This window comes from Salmo salar, chromosome ssa01, assembly GCF_905237065.1.
Source record: "Salmo salar chromosome ssa01, Ssal_v3.1, whole genome shotgun sequence".
NCBI classification, from domain to species: Eukaryota; Metazoa; Chordata; class Actinopteri; order Salmoniformes; family Salmonidae; genus Salmo; species Salmo salar.
In genome coordinates this window covers 141,547,464-141,561,343 of record NC_059442.1, presented here as the reverse complement: position 1 = coordinate 141,561,343, position 13,880 = coordinate 141,547,464, and the positions used below count along the sequence as shown (strand labels likewise).

At 44.5% G+C, this 13,880-nt stretch overlaps 1 pseudogene; it reads right to left on the bottom strand.

The window, feature by feature from the left end:
* The window catches only part of LOC106567012 (argininosuccinate synthase-like), a 55,368-nt pseudogene that overhangs the window by 33,555 nt on the left and 7,933 nt on the right, over window positions 1–13,880 (bottom strand).

Sequence of the window (13,880 nt, the reverse complement as noted above, 5' to 3'; positions counted from 1 at the left end):
GGGTTATACATTTGGGTGAGGTTTTTTTCTCACCTGAGTAGCCTCGTTTCACTGCCCAAAATTAAACCAGCTAGTGTTCAGCAAAATCACAACACAATGTCAAATATAGCTAGCCTAGTCAAATAATTAACATCCAATCACATTAACTGTTACTCTCTCGTGGGAATTTCACTAACGATCCGTTAGTGCACTTCTAACAATGCATAATCTCATACGGGAGCAGAAACTGGGCACAATACATGCAAATTACTGAATTATTACACTGTTCAATTTACAAGGATCCATAACACGCCCTGCTTAATGTATTCAAATCCCTTTACCACTTTTATCTCCCCCACCATAAATATTTCATCGTATTTAATTCCATTGATAAATTCATTGTGAACATAAATGGGACTAAACCCATGAATTAAATCAATTACACAGTATTGTCATACTATACACCGCTATGCTATTGAGTTATTTATTTCAGGCTGCATTTCTCCACAGGGTGAGCCGTGAAGAGAGAAAAGCCAGTGTTACAGTTCTGCCCCTCCACTCCCTCGCCTCTCTGACACCCCGTCCACCGGGACGCTCATCTGTCTGCCTGCCGCCTTTGTACTTTACTGTTACTGGTGACATTCTGGTGTCACGGTGAAATGGGTCCCTCCCACGTTGCAGCCTGCGGCAGCGCAACCAGGGACAATGGTCCCCCAAGAGTCGGGGGGACCCAGGAGACCCAGCTGGGCGCTCCACCCTAACCCTTCCCCCGGCTCCCATGAAATCGGGAATTACGCGAGCAGTTTGACGACAAGTCAGTGTCTGTGTGTCCCAGGCTCTTCCCAGGCCTGGCAAGGGTGAGAAGAGACAATAAGGAAGGATGAGGTTTGGGTCGTCAAGGGTGACCTTCATGTAGCACCATGACCCCTGACCCCCGTAAGAGATCAAACCATTTCTGTCCCACTGTGGGCTCCGGGTTTGGTTTGTCTGTGCTGGAGCTAATGAAAGATATTGGGGGGACTCTGTGCTCTCCACTATGTTAACTATATATCAATGGACTCTCCTATCAGCTATTGCTTTGTACAAATTACAACACAATGATAAAACAGTCATATCTATACTGTTAACAAAATGAACATGAAACAGGGATGATCTTTAACCACCAGGCAGGTTGACTTGAGAGAAGTGTTGATTACGAGAAGAAGGACAAATGATTGGATAGATACTGTATGGTCAATGACATAGATTAGCTGACAATATGTGAACCTAGGACCAGTGTATCCCATCCTGCTACTCTTGAGGAGCTCCCTCTTCTGATTTAGAGACAGCAGGAGGTTGTGAGAGTAACAACCGGTTCAATATGGCACTGGGGCAAATGGTGAGGTGAGCTGTGTTGGGTTAAGTGCCATCAACGTCCTGTGTGATTACTCCGCCTGCTCATTCATGCATTATTCACCATTGTGATGGTGTTGGGTTTTTGACACTGTATTAGGATCAAGATCTTACCTTGGGATTTTCCAGTATTCCAGACTCGTAGCTATTAAAACAGACAATGAGAGGGTTGCTGGTGAAAACATTCATTCCCTTTGTCATTCTACAGGATATAGCTAACGTGGTAGAAAATTACAAAAAAGGGACGTCAGAAATTTCTGCCCAAAGTTACTAACTTTTCTTGTAGAAGAATGTAAGACTTTATTTTCTTCAACCTTCATTTGACCATGAAGTATTGCGAGTATAGTTGGTGTTCTTCTCACCTGATGTGCATGAGGTTGGCATCCATGCTCCAGGGTGCTTTAGGGTTGACAGGCACAGGGATATCTGTGCCTGTACCTATATGTTTCTGGGGGTGATGAAAAGGCCAGAGAAGAGTCAATGACAACAGGGCAACTCTGTCCGCTCTGTGCAATACATTATCTGCAAAGTTCTGACCAGATAAACCAATCAGATCGCCTCCAGCTGTTCTTTCACAGTTGTTATTGATGATTCTACATAAAATCAGGTCCTTCCTGTATTTATTAAACTTCAATGCTGTAGAATCAAGTTATAGGAAGGGAGAAAAGCTTGAAAAAAGTGGCAACTTAGTGAGACGCACACAGGGGACTTTCAGCTCAATGAAATAGCATGATCCCCATCTAGTGGGCAGGATAGAGAACAACACACTCACACGAAGAGATCCGATTATATACTCACTAGCTTGGTTTCCACCCAATTGGAGACAATAGTTTTTTGCAAATATTCTAAAATCTGCACAAAAACCACATGTGTTTTTCCATCTAATTGACATGTTGCAGATTAAAGGCTGTGCTGTAACTTTTGCAGTTAAATTCCCTCCCCCCCCCCCTAGAAAAATGTGTTTCCATCGCGTTTTCAACTCTACTGATAGATTTGTCAAAAACTTTTGCGTTAAATAGCAAATGTGCCTACTCTGGTTTTGGCGCTCTAGCCAACAGCTCGCAGATTATGGACAAGCATTTTTTTTCAAGCATCGATCATCATGTCACCAGAATAAGATCCTCAATGTTTTTTTGGAAACGAGCATCAAGCCCATCACCTTAAACTTTCACCACCCTGTGATGTTCATTCATCATAATTTATTTAATCTGTAGTGTGAACTGCATGGTTTCCCCAAGACGTCATATCATTGCGTGACTCCAAGTTTGTTTCGATAAATCAAATCAAATTGTATTGGTTAGCAGATGTTAATGCGTGTGTAGCGAAATGCTTGTGCTTCTAGTTCCAACAGTGCAGTAATATCAACAAGTAATCAAACAATTCCACAACAACTACCTTATGCACACAAATATAAAGGGATGGAATAAGAATATGTACATATAAATATATGGATGAGCGATGACCGAGCGGCATAGGCAAGATGCAATAGATGGTATAAGATACAGTATATACATATGAGATGAGTAATGCAAGATATGTAAACATTATTAAAGTGACATTATTAAAGTGACTAGTGATCCATTTATTAAAGTGGCCAATGATTTTAGTCTGTATGTAGGCAGCAGCCTCTCTGTGTTAGTGATGGCTGTTTAACAGACTGATGGCCTTGAGATAGAAGCTGTTTTTCAGTCTTTCGGTCCCAGCTTTGATGCACCTGTACTGACCTCGCCTTCTGGATGGTAACGGGGTGAACAGGGAGTGGCTCGGGTGGTTGTTGTCCTTCATTATCTTTTTGGCCTTCCTGTGACATCGGGTGCTGTTGGTGTCCTGGAGGGCAGGTAGTTTGCCCCCAGTGATGCGTTGTACAGACCGCACCACCCTCTGGAGAGCCTTGTGGTTGTGGGCGGTACAGTTGCCATATCAGGCGGTGATGCAGCCCGACAGGATGCTCTCAATTGTGCATCTGTAAAGGTTTGTGAGGGTTTTAGGTGACAAGCCAAATTTCTTCAACCTTCTGAGGTTGAAGAGGCACTGTTGTGCCTTCTTCACCACACTGTCTGTGTGGGTAGACCATTTCAGTTTGTCCGTGATGTGTACACCAAGGAACTTAAAACTTTCCACCTTCTCCACTGCTGTCCCGTCGATGTGGATGGGGGGGTGCTCCCTCTGCTATTTCCTGAAGTCCACGATTATCTCCTTTGTTTTGTTGATGTTGAGTGAGAGGTTGTTTTGCTGACACCACATATTCCCTCCCTGTAGGCTGTCTCGTGATTGTTGGTAATCAAGCCCACTACTGTTGTGTCATCTGCAAACTTGATGATTGATTTGGAGGCGTGCATGACCCTGCAGTCATGGGTGAACAGGGAGTACAGGAGGGGGCTGAGCATGCACCCTTGTGGGGCCCCAGTGTTGAGGATCAGCGAAGTGGAGATGTTGTTTCCTACCTTCACCACCTGGGGGAGGCCCGTCAGGAAGTCCAGGACACAATTTCACAGGTCGGGGTTGAGACCCAGGGCCTCTAGCTTAATGATGAGCTTGAGGGTACTATGGTGTTGAATACTGAGCTATAGTCCATGACCAGCATTCTTACATAGGTATTCCTCTTGTCCAGATGTTTTAGGGCAGTGTGCAGTGTTATGGCGATTGCATCATCTGTGGACCTATTGGGGCGGTAAGCAAATTGAAGTGGGTCTATTGTGACAGGTAAGGTGGAGGTGATATGGTCCTTGACTAGTCTCTCAAAGCACTTCATGATGACAGAAGTGAGTGCCACTGGGCGATAGTCATTTAGTTCAGTTATCTTTGCCTTCTTGGGTACAGGAACAATGGTGGCCATTTTGAAGCATGTGGGGACAACAGACTGGGATCGGGAGAGATTGAATATGTCCGTAAACACACCAGCCAGCTAGTCTGCGCATGCTCTGAGGACGCGGCTAGGGATGCCGTCTGGGCCGGCAGCCTTGCGAGAGTTAACATGTTTAAATGTCTTACTCACGTTGGCCACGGAGAAGGAGAGCCCACAGTCCTTGGTAGCGGGCCACCTCGTGGCACTGTACAGTACTATCCTCAAAGCGGGGAAAGAAGGTGTTTAGTTTATCTGGAAGCAAGACGTCGGTGTCCGTGACGTGGCTGGTTTTCATTTTGTAGTCCGTGATTGTCTGTAAACCCTGCCACATACGTCTTGTGTCTGAGCCGTTGAATTGCGACTCCACTTTGTCTCTATACTGACATTTTGGTTGTTTTAGGGCCTTCCTCTGATGCCACCTGGTACAGAGGTCCTGGATGGCAGGAAGCTCCAATCAATCAATCAATCAAATGTATTTATAAAGCCCTTTTTACATCAGCCGCTGTCAAAAAGTGCTGTACAGAAACCCAGCCTGAAATCCCAACCAACAAGCAATGCAGATGTAGAAGCACAGTGGCTAGGAAAAACTCCCTAGAAAGGCCAGAACCTAGGAAGAAACCTAGAGAAGAACCAGGCTCTGAGGGTTGGCCAGTCCTCTTCTGGTTGTGCCAGGTGGAGATTATAACAGAACATGGCCAAGATGTTCAAACGTTCATAGATGAACAGCAGGGTCAGATAATAATAATCACAGTGGTTGTAGAGGGTGCAACAGTTCAACACCTCAGCAGTAAATGTCAGTTGGCTTTTCATAACCGATCATTCAGAGTTAGAGACAGCAGGTGCGGTAGCGAGAGAGTCCAAAACAGCAGGTCCGGGACAAGGTAGCAAGTCCAGTGAACAGGTCAGGGTTGCATAGCCGCAGGCAGAACAGTTGAAACTGGAGCAGCAGTATGACCAGGTGGACTGGGGACAGCAAGGAGTCATCAGGCCAGGTAGTCCTGAGGCATGGTCCTAGGGCTCAGGTCCTCCAAGAGAAGAGAGAGAGAGAATTAGAGGGAGCACCTATTTTGCCAAGGCACAGCCCCCACTCCACTAGAGGGATATCTTCAACCACCCAACCTACTACCCTGAGACAAGGCCGAGTATAGCCCACGAAGATCTCCCCCACGGCACAAACCCGAGGGGGGCGCCTACCCAAACAGGAAGATCACATCAGTGACTCAACCCACTCAAGTGACACACCCCTCCTAGGGACGGCATGGAAGAACACCAGTAAGCCAGTGAGTTAGAGGCAGGGTTAGGGTTAGAGGCAGTGAATCCCAGTGCAGAGAGGGGAGCCGGCCAGGCAGAGACAGCAAGGGCGGTTCGTTGCTACAGTGCCTTTCCGTTCACCTTCACACCCCTGGGCCAGACTACACTCAATCATAGGACCTACTGAAGAGATGAGTCTTCAATAAAGACTTAAAGGTCGAGTCCGAGTTTGCGTCTCTCACACGGAAAGGCAGGCCATTCCGTAAAAATTGAGCTCTATAGAAGAAAGCCCTGCCTCCAGCTGTTTGCGTAGAAATTCTAGGGACAGTAAGGAGACCTGCGTCTTGTGACCGTAGCGTACGTGTAGGTATGTACGGCAGGACCAAATCGGAAAGATAGGTAGGGGCAAACGCATGTAATGCTTTGTATGTTAACAGTAAAACCTTGAAATCAGCCCTAGCTTTAACAGGAAGCCAGTGTAGAGAGGCTAGCACTGGAGTAATATGATAGTCTTCCCTGTGGCTCAGTTGGTAGAGCATGGTGTTTGCAACGCCAGCATGGTGTGTGCAACGCCAGGGTTGTGGATTAGATTCCCACGGGGGGCCAGTACAAAAAAAAATATATATGTAAAATTAAATTTTAAAAAAATGCATGAAATGTATGCATTCACTACTGTAAGTCGCTCTGGATAAGAGCGTCTGCTAAATGACAAATCTTTTTTTTAAATGTTGGTTCTCGTCAAGATTCTAGCAGCCGTGTTTAGCACTAACTGAAGTTTATTTAGTGCTTTATCCAGGTAGCTGGAAAGTAGAGCATTGCAGTAGTCTAATCTAGAAGTGACAAAAGCAAGGATTCATTTTTCTGCATCATTTTTGGACAGAAAGTTTCAGATTTTTGCAATGTACCGAAGATGGAAAAATGCTGTCCTTGAAATATTCTTGATATGTTCGTCAAAAAAGAGATCAGGGTCCAGAGTAACGCCAAGGTCCTTCATAGTTTTATATGAGATGACTGTACAACCATCAAGATTAATTGTCAGATCCAACAGAAGATCTCTTTGTTTCTTGGGACCTAGAACTTGCATCTCTGTTTTGTCCGAGTTTAAAAGATCAAATATTTTCCGCCATTCACTTCCTTTTGTCTGAAACACAGGCTTTCAGAGAGGGCAATTTTGGGGCTTCACCGTGTTTCATTGAAATGTACAGCTGTGAATCGTCCGCATAGCAGTGAACAGTAAAAGTTAACATTATGTTTCCGAATGACATCACCAAGAGGTCAAATATATAGTGAAAACAATCGTGGTTCTAAAACGGAACCTTGAGGAACACCGAAATTTACAGTTGACAGAGGACAAACCATCCACAGAGACAAACTGATATCTTTCCGACATAAGATCTAAACCAGGCCAGAACTTGTCCGTGTAGACCAATTTGGGTTTCCAATTTCTCCAAAAGAATGTGGTGATCGATGGTATCAAAAGCAGCACTAAGGTCTAGCAGCACGAGGACAAATGCAGAGCCTTGGTCTGACGCCATTAAAAGGTAATTTACCACCTTCACGAGTGCAGTCTGTGCTATGATGGGGTCTAAGACCAGACTGAAGTGTTTCGTATACATTGTTTGTCTTCAGGAAGGCAACAGCTTTTTCAAAATATTTTGAGAGGGATAGGCGATTCGATATAGGCCGATATTTTTTTTTATATGTTCTGGGTCAAGGTTTGGCTTTTTCAAGACAGGCTTTATTACTGCCACTTTTAGTGAGTTTGGTACACATCCGGTGGATAGGGTGCCGTTTATTATATTCAACATAGGAGGGCCAAGCACAGGAAGCAGCTCGTTCAGTGGTTTAGTTGGAATAGGGTCCAGTATGCAGCTTGAAGGTTTAGAGGCCAAGACTATTTTCATCAATGTGTCAAGAGATATAGTATTAAAAAACTTGAGTGTCTCCCTTGATGCTTGGCCTTGGCAGTTTTGTGCAGACACAGGACGACTGAGCTTTGGAGAAATACGCATATTTAAAGAGGAGTCCGTAATTTGCTTTCTAATGATCATGATCCTTTTTGTTAAAGAAGTTCATGAATTTATCACTGCTGAAGTGAAAGGCATTCTCTCTTGGGGAATGCTGCTTTTTAGCTAGCTTTGCGACAGTATAAAAAATACATTTTGGATTGTTCTTATTCTCATCAATTAAGTTGGAAAAATAGGATGATCGAGCAGCAGTGAGTATCTTCGATACTGCACAGTACTGTCTTTCCAAGCTAATCTCTCACTCAACGTCAACAAAACCAAGGAGATGGTTGTGGACTTTAGGAAACAGCAGAGGGAGTAACCCCCATCCACATCGATGGGACAGTAGTGGAGAAGGTGGAAAGTTTTAAGTTCCTCTGCGTACACATCACGGACAAACTGAAATGGTCCACCCACACAGACAGCGTGGTGAGAAGGCGCAACAGTGCCTCTTCAACCTCAGGAGGCTGAAGAAGTTTGGTGTAGCGCCATTTCCATTCCAATTTTCTGGAAGCTTGCTTCAGGGATTTAGTATTTTCTGTATACCAGGGAGTTAGTTTCATATGACAAATGTTTTTTGTTTTTAGGGGTGCGACTACATCTAGGGTATTATGCAAGGTTACATTTATTTCCTCAGTTAGGTGGTTAACTCATTTTTGTACTCTGATGTCCTTGGGTAGGTGTAGGGAGTCTGGAAGGGCATCTAGGAATCTTTGGGTTGTCCGAGAATTTATAGCACGGCTTTTGATGATCCTTGGTTGGGTCTGAGCAGATTATTTGTTGCGATTGCAAACGTAATATAATGGTGATCCGATAGTCCAGGATTGGTAGGTAGTCTAGTGGTCAGAGAGTTGGGCCAGTAACCGAAAGGTTGCTAGATCAAATCCCCGAGCTGCCAACGGTCACTGTGGGGACGACGTCATCGATGCACTTATTGATGAAGCCAATGACTGATGTGGTGTACTCCTCAATGCCATCAGAAGAATCCCGGAACATATTCCAGTCTGTGCTAGCAAAACAGTCCTGTAGCTTAGCATCTGCTTCATCTGACCACTTTTTTATTGATTGAGTCACTGGTGCTTCCTGCTTTAATTTTAGCTTGTAAGCAGGAATCAGGAGGATAGAATTATGGTCAGATTTGACAAAATTGAGGGCGACGGAGAGCTTTGTGTGCATCTCTTGGTAGATAGTGTGGTCTACAGCTTATCATTAGTTACTTTACCTCAGGTGAACAATAGCTCGAGACTTCCTTTGATATCGTGCACCAGCTGTTATTTACAAAAATACATAGTTCGCCGCCCCTTGTCTTACCAGACGATGCTGTTCTGTTTTGAATGTCCAGTTGGTAGTTTAATCTTCCGCATAGTTCATCTATTTTATTTTCCAAAAATTGCACGTTTGCTTGCAGAATGGAAGGAAGTGGATTTTTAAAGGATTTTAATAGACCCCGAAAGATCCCACCATGTCGAACGAACAAATTATCTTTCAGCATTTATGAAAGTGTATCAAAACAAGCTGTTACCATCACAGCTGTAGTGATTTTTTTTATACGTTATGACTTTACTCGCATAAAAACTGTGGATAGAAAGGTTGTTATACACTCATTGCCAGGCAACATGAAGAGATCCTATCATACACTCACTGCCAGATCCTACCATGTGGAAGTGTTACCTCAGCATACTCCATCAGAGCCTTCCTCCCACGGAAGCGATTGTAGAACTCAGGGATCCTCCATGGAGCAATAATCTTAGGGAGACAGACAGAGGGGGGAGGGTTATGCATGCACTTTGTATGGTGCATTATCTTAAGTAATATTGAATGATAGGACAGTCATGTACTGTAGTTATATGCGGCAGAACCCACTTTGACCTCAGGGTAGAGGGCATGGCAGGTGAGCTTGAATCGAATCTGATCATTGCCCTGAAAGAGACAGATAACCATTCAGTCACAAAACACTAGGAACACTACTAGCAAAGACAGAGATCATTACGGGGAATCAGACAGGTAGTCTCACTCATCCAAGAAGAGTTAAGGTTAAAATCACTTCCAATGGTTGAAAAAGCATACAAAACTTCCAGTGAGAGACCAGTCACTGTTGGTTGAAATCTCAATTAAGTGGCATTTGCTTCCATCAACAGTTGGAGCAGGGACACTGCATCTCCCCAAAGTTCAGTCTCCCAACAGCATTTTGTTACACTGATGGCTGACTAAAGGGCTTTCCAGACAGAAAGCGGCAGCAGAGTTTCCCTTTCATTTTCAATGGAGCTGGGGGGGCGGAATTGTATCCAGGCGGCGCGGTCGGCAGTCCTTGTGCACGTGAAAGCGGCCTACCGAAGGCGGGAAAATAGGAATCTGCTCTATTTTTGCGATATCCGCTTCAGAGTTCCGCTTCCTGTCTGGAAAGTGCTTAAAGGGATACTTAGGGATTTTGGCAATGAGGCCCTTTATCTACTTCCCCAGAGTCAGATGAACTTGTGGATACCATTTCTATGTCTCCATGTCCGATATGAAGGAAGTTAGATGTACACTGAACAAAAATATAAAATGCAACATGCAACAATTTCAAAGATTTTACTGAGTTACAGTTCATATAAGGAATTCAGTCAATTTAAATAAATGAAATTAGGCCCTAATCCATGAATTTCACATGACTGGGAATAGAGATATGCTGATACCTTTAAAAAAAAGTTGGGGCGTTGATCAGAAAACCAGTCAGTGTCTGGTGTGACCACCATTTGCCCCATGCAGCATGACATCTCCTTCACATAGAGTTGATCTGGCTGTTGATTGTGGCCTGTGGAATGTTGTCCGACTCCTCTTCAATGGCTGTGCGAAGTTGCTGGATATTGGCGGGAACTGGAACACGGTGTCATACACGGCGATCCAGAGCATCCCAATCATGCTCAATGGGTGACATGTCTGGTAACCATGCAGGCCATGGAAGAACTGGGAAATGTGCAGCTTCCAGGAATTGTGTACAGATCCTTGCAACATGGGGCCGTACATTATCATTCTGAAACATGAGGTGATGGCGGCGAATGAATGACATGACAATGGGCCTCAGGATCTCGTCAGGGTATCTCTGTGCATTAAAATTGACATCGTTAAAATGCAATTGTGTTCGTTGACCGTAGCTTATGTCTGCCCATACAATAACCCCACCATGGGGCACTCTGTTCATAACGTTGACATCAGCAAACCGCTCGCCCACACGACACCTGGTACAGTTGAAACCTGGATTTATCCGTGACGAGCACACCTCTCCAGAGTGCCAGTGGCCATCGAAGCTGAGCATTTGCCCACTGAAGTCGGTTACGACACCGAACTGCAGTCAGGTCAAGACCCTGGTGAGGACGATGAGCACGCAGATGAGCTTCCCTGAGACGTTTTCTGACAGTTTGTGCAGAAATTCTCTAAAACGACGTTGGAGGCGGCTTATGGTAGAGAAATTAACATTCAATTCTCTGGCAACCGCGCTGATGGACATTCCTGCAGTCAACATGCCAATTTGTACAATGACAAACATCCAAAATCAATATTCTAAAATTAACTTGGAGCAATGTAAACAATATGCTCATGGATTCAATTAGCCTTTCCGGGCTCTTTTCTGCTCTCTCCTTGTTGATTGACCCCTCACCTTTCCCGTGGCACCATGGGAGACGTACTGGGCACCCTCCTGGCGTGCTATCTGGACCTGACGGCGGGTAATGCTGGGCCGTGCCACCGAGGTGCCCAGCAGGTAGCAGTCCTCATAGATGGCGTTGGCCTGGACCGACGGCCAGATGAATCCTCAACAAACTCTGCCCTCAGGTCCTCAATGAACACATATACTTTGAGGGTGGTTACAAATGAACCGTTCATCTTAAGGTCTATAACTCTGTCATTAATAAGTAACAAACAGTCATGAAGGCTGATGTCAGTTGAGTTTATTGAAATTGATTCATGATATGTATGGCTTGACAACTAGTTGGCTACAGCACATAGGCTACAGTACAGGACCATGTTATAACATCATCAATATTTCAAATGCTCCCTTGACAATCCTAAAACAAACACTGTCAATTTAATTAACCTGCAATGGCTTTGCTTTGACACATTTTTGCTTGCAAATCTTCATGGCAAAAGTAAGGCAGAAGCAGTAGAAGAGTGCGGACCTCTGCCAGTGTAAGCTGATGAGAAGACGACGACCCAGATGGCATATCCACCACATAATTGTCTCTGGCCCCCTCCCAGTTAGGGGGAGTGATGAGCTCTACAGCAGAGTCTCACAAATCAATCTCTGGTTGAAAACTGTTTTCTGCCCCTCCCAAAATATAGAATTTGTAGATAATTGGCCCTCTTTCTGGGACTCACCCACAAACAGGACCAAGCCTGGCCTGTTGAGGAGTGACGGACTCCATCCTAGCTGGAGGGGTGCTCTCATCTTATCTACGAACATAGACAGGGCTCTAACTCCTCTAGCTCCACAATGAAATAGGGTGCAGGCCAGGCAGCAGGCTGTTAGCCAGCCTGCCAGCTTAGTGGAGTCTACCACTAGCACAGACAGCGTAGTCAGCTCAGCTTTCCCCATTGAGACCGTGTCTGTGCCTCGATCTAGGTTGGGCATAATATTCTAATTTTTGGTGACTTTAACATTCACATGGAAAAGTCCACAGACCCACTCCAAAAGGCTTTCGGAGCCATCATCGACTCAGTGGGTTTTGTCCAACATGTCTCTGGACCTACTCACTGCCACAGTCATACTCTGGACCTAGTTTTGTCCCATGGAATAAATGTTGTGGATCTAAATGTTTTTCCTCATAATCCTGGACTATCGGACCACCATTTTATTACGTTTGCAATTGCAACAAATAATCTGCTCAGACCCCAACCAAGGAGCATTAAAAGTCGTGCTATAAATTCTCAGACAACCCAAAGATTCCTTGATGCCCTTCCAGACTGCCTCTGCCTACCCAAGGACGTCAGAGGACAAAAATCAGTTAACCACCTAACCGAGGAACTCAATTTAACCTTGCGCAATACCCTAGATGCAGTTGCACCCCTAAAAACTAAAAACATCTGTCATAAGAAACTAGCTCCCTGGTATACAGAAAATACACGAGCTCTGAAGCAAGCTTCCAGAAAATTGGAACGGAAATGGCGCCACACCAAACTGGAAGTCTTCCGACTAGCTTGGAAAGACAGTACCGTGCAGTATCGAAGAGCCCTCACTGCTGCTCGATCATCCTATTTTTCCAACTTAATTGAGGAAAATAGGAACAATCCGAAATTTATTTTTGATACTGTCGCAAAGCTAACTAAAAAGCAGCCTTCGCAAATGGAGGATGGCTTTCACTTCAGCAGTAATACATTTATGAACTTCTTTGAGGAAAAGATCATGATCATTAGAAAGCAAATTACAGACTCCTCTTTAAATCTGGGTATTCCTCCAAAGCTCCATTGTCCTGAGTCTACACAACTCTGCCAGGACCTAGGATCAAGGGAGATACTAAAGTGTTTTAGTACTATATCTCTTGACGCAATGATGAAAATAATCATGGCCTCCAAACCCTCAAGCTGCATACTGGACCCTATTCCAACTAAACTACTGAAAGAGCTGCTTCCTGTGCTTGGCCCTCCTATGTTGAACATAATAAACGGCTCTCTATCCACCGGATGTGTACCAAGCTCACTAAAAGTGGCAGTAATAAAGCCTCTCTTGAAAAAGCCGAATCTTGATCCAGAAATTATAAAAAACTATCGGCCTATATCGAATCTTACATTCCTCTCAAAAATTTTGAAAAAGCTGTTGCACAGCAACTCACTGCCTTCCTGAAGACAAACAATGTATACGAAACGCTTCAGTCTGGTTTTAGACCCCATCATAGCACTGAGACTGCACTTGTGAAGGTGGTAAATGACCTTTTAATGACGTCAGACCGAGGCTCTGCATCTGTCCTCGTGCTCCTAGATCTTAGTGCCGCTTTTGATACCATCGATCACCACATTCTTTTGGAGAGATTGGAAACCCAAATTGGTCTACATGGACAAGTTCTGGCCTGGTTTAGATCTTATCTGTCGGAAAGATATCAGTTTGTCTCTGTGAATGGTTTGTCCTCTGACAAATCAATTGTAAATTTCGGTGTTCCTCAAGGTTCCGTTTTAGGACCACTATTGTTTTCACTATATATTTTACCTCTTGGGGATGTCATTCGAAAACATAATGTTAAATTTCACTGCTATGCGGACGACACACAGCTGTACATTTCAATGAAACATGGTGAAGCCCCAAAATTGCCCTCGCTAGAAGCCTGTGTTTCAGACATAAAGAAGTGGATGGCTGCAAACTTTCTACTTTTAAACTCGGACAAAACAGAGATGCTTGTTCTAGGTCCCAAGAAACAAAGAGATCTTCTGTTGAATCTGAC